This window comes from Balaenoptera ricei, chromosome 3, assembly GCF_028023285.1.
Source record: "Balaenoptera ricei isolate mBalRic1 chromosome 3, mBalRic1.hap2, whole genome shotgun sequence".
NCBI lineage: Eukaryota > Metazoa > Chordata > Mammalia > Artiodactyla > Balaenopteridae > Balaenoptera > Balaenoptera ricei.
In genome coordinates, this window is record NC_082641.1 from 41,521,857 (window position 1) to 41,533,311 (window position 11,455).

Below are 11,455 nucleotides of genomic sequence, written 5' to 3' on the forward strand. Positions count from 1 at the left end.
CCTACCATTTCACCCAGACTGTACTAGTCTATCAAGATGAAAACAACACTATGACACTCAGAACAAACTTCTCCTGTCAGATGCACACAGGGACCCTCTGTTGCACAATCTGCACTCATCCCTCATGCAGTAGAGATTCAGCTCACAGATACGAGATCCAGACTGCAGATCAGAGGGGAAACTGACTTCTGCCCTTCATTTGGGCCAAAGAATACTTATCTCCTTATTTCCAGCTTCTTCTCAAGTTGCAGCTAGACCTGGGGAGATGTAAATATGTAAGTAAAACCCAAGACCATACTCACAGGTTATCCTTTTCAAAATGCCAGCGCTTCTCAGTTGCCTTATCACAGGCTGATTCAACTCCTTATTCATAAAGGGCCAATAGCAAGAAAAGGCATCTCAGTGTGCTGGGAGGACCGCAGAAGTTACCACCATATACTGATCTTTTTGTTCTGACACATTGGTGTGTGGGATTGGGCTGTGGGCGAAGTTTCTACCTCTCTCTTTCTTGCAGCCCCAGACTATCCTTAAACTGTAGCTCTGCTGAAGAAGTCCTTTCTGAGACAGACATAACACAGGAAACTTCACAGTTGTTGTTAGTGTTTAATATTTATTGAAAACGCACGATTGGACCAAGCACTCTACTGATGTATAGCTTGTATCTTATTAAAACTTTCTAGGGAAAAAAAAAAAAACTTTGGCTGAACGCTAAAGGCTGTCTAGCTATTGTAAGGGCAACAAAAATACACATTCCTTGAATATCCCTAATTGCTTTCCATAATGCAATACAATTTTCTGCTTCTTCCATTAAAATTTTCATTAACATAATATACTCTATGAGCAAGCTCTATGATACGTTTAAATATTCAACTAAGCCCACTAGTAGCTTGAGCCAAGAAAAAAGATACCATATTAAAACATATTTTTAAAGACTTCTTTCAGAAAATGTGTATTATAGTCAGAAATAAGACTCATTTTCAACCTGCACAATGTTAGTCTTTGCCTTGGTTGCCTGCCTTTGTCTTCCTCAGAACCCAAGGTGTCAGAGCCTCTGATGAGCTCCTTCAATAGAGGCCAAGTCTATCCTCTTTCCTGAGATAGTCCTAACAGGAAAAAGAGGTACAGAGTAGCCATAACCTTACCATTCTTAAAGAGCTTGGCAACAGGTCAGTTTCCCTGGACCCAGGAGCCTTGCATCCAGTCCCCTGTATCTTCTTCCTTGGCAAAGAGATCTGGAACCTTGCTTGAAACTCAATCTGCAAGCTGAGAACCCTGAACCCTGTCTACATCCTACCAGTCTTCCTTCCCAGAGATAGACTCTGCATGTTGGCAGGAATCCTGAAAAGTAAGAAATATTTCCAGAATACCTACATCTTTGTTGGCAAGGTTCTGCTTGCCCAAACGGACTGGTATTGGTGCTCCTCTGAATCGTTGCTTTTATACATAGAAAAAAATCTGGATGAATATACACCAAAGCATTAATAATCATTATCTGGATGGTAAGGAAACACATGATTTCAATTTTCTCCTTTACTGTATTTTCCAAATGTTCTTTATTACTTTAGTACTCAGGGAAAAAAAAAGTTTTGTGTTTTGCTAAGTTACCAAGACATACCCTTCCCTTGTGTTTCTGCTTCAGTAAATTCTCTCTTCTTTTTTCCAAATGCAGCCTGATGAAAAAGAACTTTCTCTCCACAAAGAAGGCCAAAATCTAAAGAACAAATTCTGAGAGAAAACATTTTTTAAAAAGGTTTTAAAATCTTTTATAACATTAAAAAGTAAGGTTTTGAAACCATATCCTTTAAAACATAGAAAAAGGAAGATAAGTGATTTATTAATGATACAAGAAATCAAGATTTTCATGGCACCATGAAAACTATAAAATAAAAATTTAAGTTAAAAATCACAAAATAGGGCTTCCCTGGTGGCGCAATGGTTAAGAATCCACCTGCCAATGAAGGGGACGCGGGTTCAATCTCTGGCCCGGGAAGATCCCACATGCCGCGGAGCAACTAAGCCCGTGTGCCACAACTACTGAACCTGCGCTCTAGAGCCCACGAACCACAACTACTGAGCCCCAGTGCTACAACTACTGAAGCCCGCACGCCTAGAGCCCATGCTCCACAACAAGAGAAACCACCACAATGAGGAGCCCGCACACCGCAACGAAGAGTAGCCCCTGCTCACTGCAACTACAGAAAGCCCGCGCGCAGCAACGAAGACCCAACACAGCCAAAAATAAAAACAAATAAATAAATTAATTAATTTTGAAAAAAAAAGTCACAAAATAAAAAATTAAATTAATGTAATGTTAAAACTGAATTGGAAAATGTGACTCAAAGCCACAAAGAGAGGGAAGCAGGACATGAGGAATTATGCCCTAGACACAAAATCAAATGACCTTCAGCTTTGGGAATTTACTCTTCCCCTCTCTCCCCCCATTCCACCCAGTGCTTTAGTAGCAAGACTTAGATCTTTCTGTGTTGATGGGGAGCTGCCTTCTTGTAATCTCACAGTTTTTCACTCTACCTGGGAAATGTGTTCTCTTCCTTAATTGATCATTTATGTTGTGCTGCAGGTTCTATAAGCTACTTTCCTCAGTTGCATGCATGAGTACAAAAGTTCTCTGTGTGCGTTTGAATTTCTTTACTTGAAATGTACAGGCTTCTGTCATTTGTTTCCTCATTACAAAATCTCTTTATATGACTTTAGCTTCAAGTAGAATTTATTACTTTTGAAAAAAAAAAAAACATGAGCCACCACTTCACATCTATTAAGATGGCTATAATCAAAAAGACAGTTAATAGCAAGTATTGCCAAAAATGTGGAGAAATTAGAACACTCATACGTTGCTGGTGAAATATAAAATGATATGAACAGTTTCCAAAGTACTGTTTGGAAAACAATTTGGTAGTATCTCAAAAAGTTTAACATGCAGTTATCTTACGATCCAGTAATTTCACGTCTATGTATACATTTTGTTTGTTTTGTTTTGTTTTGGCCACACCAGTGCCCCCTGCAGTGGAAGCATGGATTCTTAAACACTGGACCTCCAGGGAAGTCCCACTTCTAAGTATATTTATATGTGATATTCCTAGGTACTCAAGGTAAATGAAAACATATGACACACAAAAACTTGTATGAGTATGTTCACAGCAGTATTATTCATAATAGCTAAAGACTGGAAACAACCCAAATATTGGTGAGGATGTACACATATTGACATAAATGTCAATTCCCCATCAGTCATTCATCTAATGGTTTTGCTATCAATTGTTACTCAGTTGTACTCAATTAATTCTGTTTATGAAATAAATATTGTTTAATGTATGAATAAATGTCCAAGGTAGCTGAAGATGGATTGCTCATCTTCTACTCATTCTTTCCCCTCTCCAGGAACTAGATCCTGAATGGCAATGCCTTCTAGAGACTAGAATCGGTTTACACAAGACAAAGATTCCCACATGGTTGTATATCTTAAGAGAGTGCTTGGGCCCCTTTCATCCTATCCTCATGTAAGTTTTATATATTGAGTTGCTGCTATACTTTAAAGTTAGTGCTTAGAAAGTACATAGGGGAATATTTTCTTGGAACTGGTTTATGAAACAACCGCCCATTCTCATTCATTTGTTTGGTTAGTTCATCCCAAAGTGTTTTGTATTCTTGGTTGTAACTGGTCATATCTAGGTAGATGTGCCTGTTTCCAGGGTCAGAAAAGAAGACTGTCTTGTGTTAACCGTAATCGATTTATTCATAAAGATGACCCTGGCAATTCAAGGCATTCAAAATTTCTTGAATTCCCACAGGCTCCTTAAAGACAAGTCCCAAACAGAAACCTGCTCTTCCTCTGTTATTGTTTACCTCAGGAAATGATACCACCACCCACTCACTTATTCATACCAGAAACCCAAGAGTCATCCTCGTCTCCTCCTTTTCCCTCATCCCCCTCATTCAATCAATGAACAGAACTATCAATTCTACCTCTTGTCTCTTGAATCTATCCTCCTCTTCAACCCAAGTGTCACCCCCTGATAGAGTTCTGCTACTGGGATGGCATCCTAAAAGATAGCCTTTCACCAATGCTAGTGCCTTGCAAATCTATCTCCACAGTTCAGGCAAAGAGAGCATTTCTAAGTGAAAAATGGCTCATGCCCCCCCCCCCAATTATAATATTCCCATGGATTTCCTCTGGAAAACCAATGAACCCATGGTTTTTATAAGAGCTTATATAATCTGCACCATCAACTTCTCCCATTCCTCAGTTTCCACTTTTCCTCTCAAAGTAAGTGCTTTGGTCATTACTAAACATCTTTTGGTTCCTCAAATGATTTCTGTTTTGCCTCCTGGGCTTCACAAATACTCTTCCACCATCTCTCCAAGCACCACCTTCTCCTGGCTAACTCTCAAACATAAGGTCTCAGCTAAATGTCACTTCATTAGGAAGACCTTACCTGGCCATCCTCATCACAGTTTATTATATGCACTTATTTAATATCTACCTTCTCTGTTATCTCAAAAGTTCTAAGAAAGCTGCAACTAGATTTGCCTTGTTTCCTTCTCTATCTCTATCACAGAGTCTGGAGAATATCATAGATATTTAATAAATATTTATTGAAATTACGTTGAAAATTAAGCCACAGAAAGACTATGGGCTATTTGTGCTAGCATATTTTGTGTGCCTCAAAACTGCAGATTTTATGCATAACAGTAGAAAAACATTATCTGTAAAAGTATGTTATGTTGTTTAGAATATAGTAGTAATTACAGAGCTGTTTCTTTTGCTCATTACCCCCTGGAATACCTAAAGTACAATCCCTTCCTAAATGCTAAGCTATAAAGTTTTCCTGGCTCAGCTTTGTCCAATTTTGTGGAGAGATCTAGGAAATGGTGATAATAATATCTATCTGGAAAGGTAGCTAAGAAAATAGAGATGATATATTTCATGTTCCTGGCATGGAATAGGTACTCAATACATGGTAGCTATTATTAAAGGACAAAATAATAGATAGATGCATATCAGTATGTGTGTGTGTGTGTGTGTGTGGGTGGGTGGGTGGGTGTGTTTTGAACGCTCTCAAGACAATTGCTCTATTGGTGACATTGGTTAATTTTGTAAAACACACTAATATATGGAATTATTCTAGGGAGGACACTCTAACTGAGATCTGAATGGTTCTTACAAAGCAAGTAGACAGATTGGAGTGTATTGGCAGAATAATCGGAACACCTAGCAATTGTATCTTTCAGAATCAGGGGTCTTGATCTGGGGTCCATGGAACCCTGCAAGGATCCATGCATGGATTTCGAAATGCTTAGGACCTTCCTAAAAATGAATGCAAAACTTTGTGCAGGTGTATATGTATTTGTGTCTGTGCACTATTCTGGGGAGATGGTTCATATCTTTCAACAGCTTCTCAGATGGACTGCAAATAAGAAAAAGTTAGGAATCACTGCCTAAAGGTTTCTTCAGGAAATCTGGTGCTCTGGCAAAGATGAAAATGTTGACAGTGTGATGGTTGTGTCATTTGGCTGGCCAAAGCAATGTTTTCTATTAAAGCAAAGATTAGAAGTCTTGGGGCCAAAATGATCTCAACTAAATAGTTCTTCTCCACTATGTTTCCATCTGCCCAGCATGTGAGCCATTAACACATGGTTCCTGTTGATGATTTTCATATCCTTATTTGCGAGGAAATCACACTGAGGCCAGTTCAGAAGACTCATTTAACTAATGTATTGGAAAAGCAAATAAATGAGCCTCCTATACATACTAACAATTTTATATTGCTAAAAGAATGACTATTTATTGGAGATTAAGCACACACTGACCAAAACTACCTCTAAGTCATTCATCTACTAGTCTTTATAATATACATATTCCTATTCTAGTCCAAAAAAAGAGTAAGGCTCGCCATGTGTTGAAATAATTTATTTCAACACTTAATGCATCATCTGTTCTGTATTTCCACATGTTGTGTCATCACAATTTGACCTCAACCCATTGTTAAATATTTAATAGTACTGTTGGATAAACAATACAAAGTATAGTTTACTTTTGAATGTAGCATTTACGTGAAAAAAATAAGCCAATATATGCTGCAAAAGGTACAGTTTTGGGTTATAGTGCTAATCCTTCTGGTGGATGGAAAATGAGATATAAGAGGAAAGGAAACCACAGGGAGGATGAATGAATCAGGAAGAGCAATGACAAATGAAAAGATGACATAACTCTCCAATAAAGAACACAAGCAGAAAGTAACTGCCACCTAAATGTTGGCACAATGGGAACTGCATATTTCCACCTCTCAAAACTTAAGCATGATGATGGATTGTTTTGAGTAGGAATCTAGTCACGTGAAAATTATGAAATACTACTCAACAAAACACTAACCAATAAAGGATAATTTTAAACTCTCACGGGGTATAAATTTCATGGTGACAGAAATTATTCATTCAAAGGATTATCTGTGGTCTGAAAGAAACAACAAAAGAATGCATGCAAGAGATTTTGATGAGTTAGCACACCACTCCTGAAAAGTGTGCTCAATACATTCTTTTTGACTGACCATAGATAATCGCCTTAGGGAGTATGAAAACATTTATAATCCTGCACCAGGAAATCTTTATAATTCATCGAGTTCCTCTGAGATAAAGAGCTGGAAACTGCATTTATTATCCTACTTCAGCATGTTTTTCAATGACAGTTAAAATACAAAATGGATCTACAAACCACAGTTGAGAAGAAATTAAAGAAAACCTAAGTAAATGGAAAGATATACCATGTTCATGGTTTTGAAGACTCAATATCCTTAAAATTTCAATTATCCCCAAATTGATCTATCCCAATCATAATCCCATCAAGCTTTTTGTGTGTATTTATAGAATTCAACAAGTGGATTCTAAAATTTATATGGAAATGCAACTAGAATATCCAAAGCAATCTTGAAAAAAAATAAAGTTGGAGGAATTACACTACCTGACTTCCTTACTTATTATAAAGTCCCAGTAGTCAAGATAATGTGAGACTGACATAGAATCAACAAATAGATTAGTGGAACAAAGCAGAGAACCCAGAAATAGATCCACACTTATAAAGTACAAAGGCAAAGTGCAAATTAGATTTGGAATGAATTCCCCTTTGAGGAAAGATGATTAATTAAAAATCTATAGGGACTTCCCTGGTGGCGCAGTAGTTAAGAATCACCTGCCAATGCAGGCGACATGGGTTCAATCCCTGGTCCAGGAGGATCTCACATGCCGTGGAGCAACTAAGCCCATGTGCCACAACTACTGAAGCCCATGTGCCTGGAGACTGTGCTCTGCAACAAGAGAAGACACCACAACGAGAAGCCTGTGCACTTCAGCTAAGAGTAGCCCCTGCTCGCTGCCACTAGAGAAAGCCCGCGCGCAGCAACAAAGACCCAATACAGCCAAAAACAAATAAATAAATTTTTAAAAAAGAAAAAGAAAAAGAAAAGGGCTGTCCATGATTGACTGACTCTATATAACATAAAAGCACCATTGAAAAGAGAAAAGTTCAGGTAATCAATTGGTTGTTTTCTTAGTACTATATTTTAAAAAGACATATATTCTAATGACATTTTTAAAAACTTAATCAACTGATGGTTTGGACCTCTTGGATAAACATTGCTTTTATGTACTCACATTTCTTAACTTTTTAGTTCTGCAACAATTCAGCCAATACAGAACTATTACCCCCCACCCAATCCTCATCTAGCCCATGAAGTTACACAACACCAAAGACTATGACGCATTAAGTAATCGGTTTTGTACCTAGAAGAACAAAATCTGATTTTAAAAACACTTCAGCGTATTTCTCCAGTGCTTAAATTCTGTTGCTTAATCAAGATTGATTATTTGCATTTGAAATCTTAGTATCATTTTGGAAAATACCTAACTTCAAAAAAGTTTGACATTTAATTTTAAGGCAAAAAAGTAACAGCTACTCACTTCCTGACTTCCAAATTGTCCATATGTAACCTCACCCACCCCTTCCATATTCTTTTTTTAGGGACTAAAATTTAACCAGGTCAGTTCTGGTTCAAACAACCATGTCATATGATTTCAAATAGGTATCTTGGGAGCTAGATTGAATCATTTGCTAAACTCTAATATTTTAAATTTATAAACGTTAGAAGGAAGATAGCTTTTGAAGCTGACAAAAAAACAATCAGAGAACAGCAGTCTTTTTGTGTGCTGCCCAGAAAGTCAGTTACAAAGTGGTCCTATTGTGTTTCTCATAATTTACATTTACTTTTTTGGCAGAGCAGAAAGGAAAAAAATAAGAAGTCCAACTTGGAAGCATATAACAAAAATGAAAGAAGGCATTTTTATTTTAAAATGTCCCCTTGACATTTAGACATCTACAAACCCAATATTTAACATTTACAGGAGATAAAACAATAAAAGAAATAGCAGCTGTTTTTCTGTGATGTCACTGAACAGGTGTGATACCATTTCATACCCCAGAAATTGGATGGATCTCTTGCTGATGCTCACAGGAGGCCCATATGAGACCAATATTGACCTGTGTCTCATTTCCTCAGATTGGCCAGAAAACAACCCAGGCCAACAAGAATCCTGATGACTGATCTGTGCCGATTCAGGGCAGACATTTTCCCAAACAGATCAATACTATCCAAGGTGCAGCTGAAAAACAGGATGAGCTTGTATCACTAAACAAACACCAAACTGCTTATTCACAAAGGCAAAAGCAACACAGCACTTATGTTTTCCACAGTGTGTTTGCCTGTGACCTCAACCCTGACCCCTCAGAGCCACCCTCTCTGCAGAGAAAAGTAATCCTGTATTGGGTCTGCCTCTGGTACTCCTCTGGTACTCTGGGTCACTCCTGTGAGTGGTGGCATTTTTACAATGAGAGCTACTGTGTCTGCTTTGGCCTAGCCTAGACAATCACATGATGCCAAAGCAACTAGTCAATGCAGTCAATTTAGTCGAATGACTGGTCTGAGCACTTGGCATTATGTAGACAGAGAATAAAATAGCAACAGAATTTTTACTTTTTACCCATCATACTGTAATTGTGCAGTCATACCTTGGATTAAGTTAATTCAGAAAGTTCTGTGACATGAGTTGTTTCTATATACACAAACTAAAATAACTATCTGAATAAACCAAAAACTCAAAAGTCCAGATAAAATATTCTTTTGATTAAACCCTCAAAATTGCCTTTATTCTAATTTTCATTTAGCCACATGGACCGCCCACCCCCCCAAAGTCATATCGGGTATGCTCTTTTTATATCAATATATTCTAGGTGCACATGCAAATGAATAAGTTAAATCATAATGAGAACATGCAGGTTACATCACTATTTTCATTGCTATATGGTTATAAAATATGAGGATTTTATGGTCTTTAAAACAATCTTCCCAAAAGTATTGAGAAAATAAACCATGCATTAATATACGACCCCACATTCCTCTAGGCAAGATGACTTCATATACAACTAGGCATGAGCAAAATTTAAATGTTTTGTATGGTCCTAAAGTGAGAAATTTCAGCTTCCAGAGGCTACAGAAGACTCAGGACCAATAAATGTATTTAAACTGGGGACAATATAAAATCATATAATCACATTTGGGTCTTAAAATGTTTAATGGCTATTGGTAACACTGCCATGAAATCCAACCACCTACCATCTAAGATAATTTGTGTATTTAGAATACTGAATTTATTTTCCAACCCTAGATACACGTTTGATAAACTTTGATAAAACAACTGTGTCTCTTGCTGCTATTAAAAGACAAATCTATACCCCCCCTCCAAAAAAAGGTCGAGTAACAATAATTGTTAGCTTTTCCCTTTCCTTCAACTAAGTTTTCCCTGGGAAAGAGGATTTGAAAGGGAGAAAACAAACTTTCCCTCAGCACATTACTACATAAGCACTATATCCATCTGCCTGAATAAAGAAATAAATTCAACTTTGGAACTCTGCCATGAAGTGTCGGCTCCTGCAAAGGGGACAGTTTGCTATTAATTGTTAATGTCGTCGGCCATTAGAGGGCACTAAACAACTCTACATTAATGCTGCATTGGAGGGAAGACTGGAAAAGCAAGAGGGGAGGGAGAAGGGGGGAGAGTACGAGCAGAGTCGGGGAAGAGGGAGGCAAAGAGAAAAGAGAAGGGTTGGGCGGACGGGAGGGAAAGAGAGAAGAGGGAAGACAGAGAGAGAGAGGAAGAATAAATCCGAAAGATTAAGAAGGATGTGGAGCCCCCAGAGCCGTCTGAAGTGAGCAAAAGCCAGCGCCACCCCGCCCCGACCGCCCGCGCCCCTCCCCTCCCGTCCTCAGGACGGTAATTATAAAGCGAAAAGCAGCGGCGAGGTCACCCGTTTTTACCAGCCTGCTGCACCGAATGCGCGCGGTGCAGGTGCGGCGGCCGCGGGGCTTTGTGATTCATGCCCACTTTCAAAGGGGGGCTTGGGCCCGTCTGAGAGGCACCCAAACAACTGTCTTCTAATATTAGCACGGCTGTATTTCGGGATCTATTATAGTCTGTCCAGACAGATCCCATTGTAATGGGATCTTTTATTAAAAGATTAGCACTATCTCCTGCAGTTGGTGGAAAAAAATCTGTTATCACTGAGTTATTTGCAGTTGTGGAGGGGGTGGGAGGGGGTGGTGGAAGATGGGGGGTGGGAGGACGAGAGGAGGCGTGGGGGGTGGCGATCTGGCGGGGGGAGGTTGGGGGCGTGAAGAGGGGCGGATTTGAAATCCGTAGGAGAACAAATCCCAGTGACCTGCGAATGTCCAAGAATTTTGTCTGCATACTTCGCTGTCTGTTGTCCTTCGGGCTCCAGAAGCGAAAAGAATAGAAATTTAAAAGGCAGCTTTGGAATAAACAATATAGCATTTTCCGTGAAGTAATCGTTTTATATAAAAGGAAATATCGCCTCCTCAGTTTCATTCAGCGGTGCCAAAAATGTTATAAATGAGAGACCCGCCAACTTTCAGCGAAGAATGCCAGGCACTGTGCTTAATAAACTGAGGCTACAGAAGTTCATTATCGATGTTGCAATCTTTTTTATTCCGCGAACGGAGAGAGAGAAAGAGGGAAAGAGAGAGAGAGAGAGAGAGAGGGATGCTGAGAAGGAGACTGGGAGAGACAGAGACACACAGGACAGAAACTGGGGAGCCTCCGAGCCGGGAAAGGGGGGTAGACCGCCTGCGTCGGCGCCCCCACTCCGGGTTCCGACTCCAGAAGCGGCGAAGTGAAAGGGGAGAAAAGAAAACGAGAGGGTCGAGACTGTGACGGGGCAGGGGGTGGGTGGGGAGGCTGGGGCTGAGGTGTTCAACATTTTTGTTCTCTTGTGACTCGTCGAGACCCAGGGCCGCGTTTCGGCCCGGCTCAGCCGGGGTAGAAGGTGCCGGGGCCGGGGTTCCCAGCCACACCTCTGGGCTCCGGGTGGCCGCAG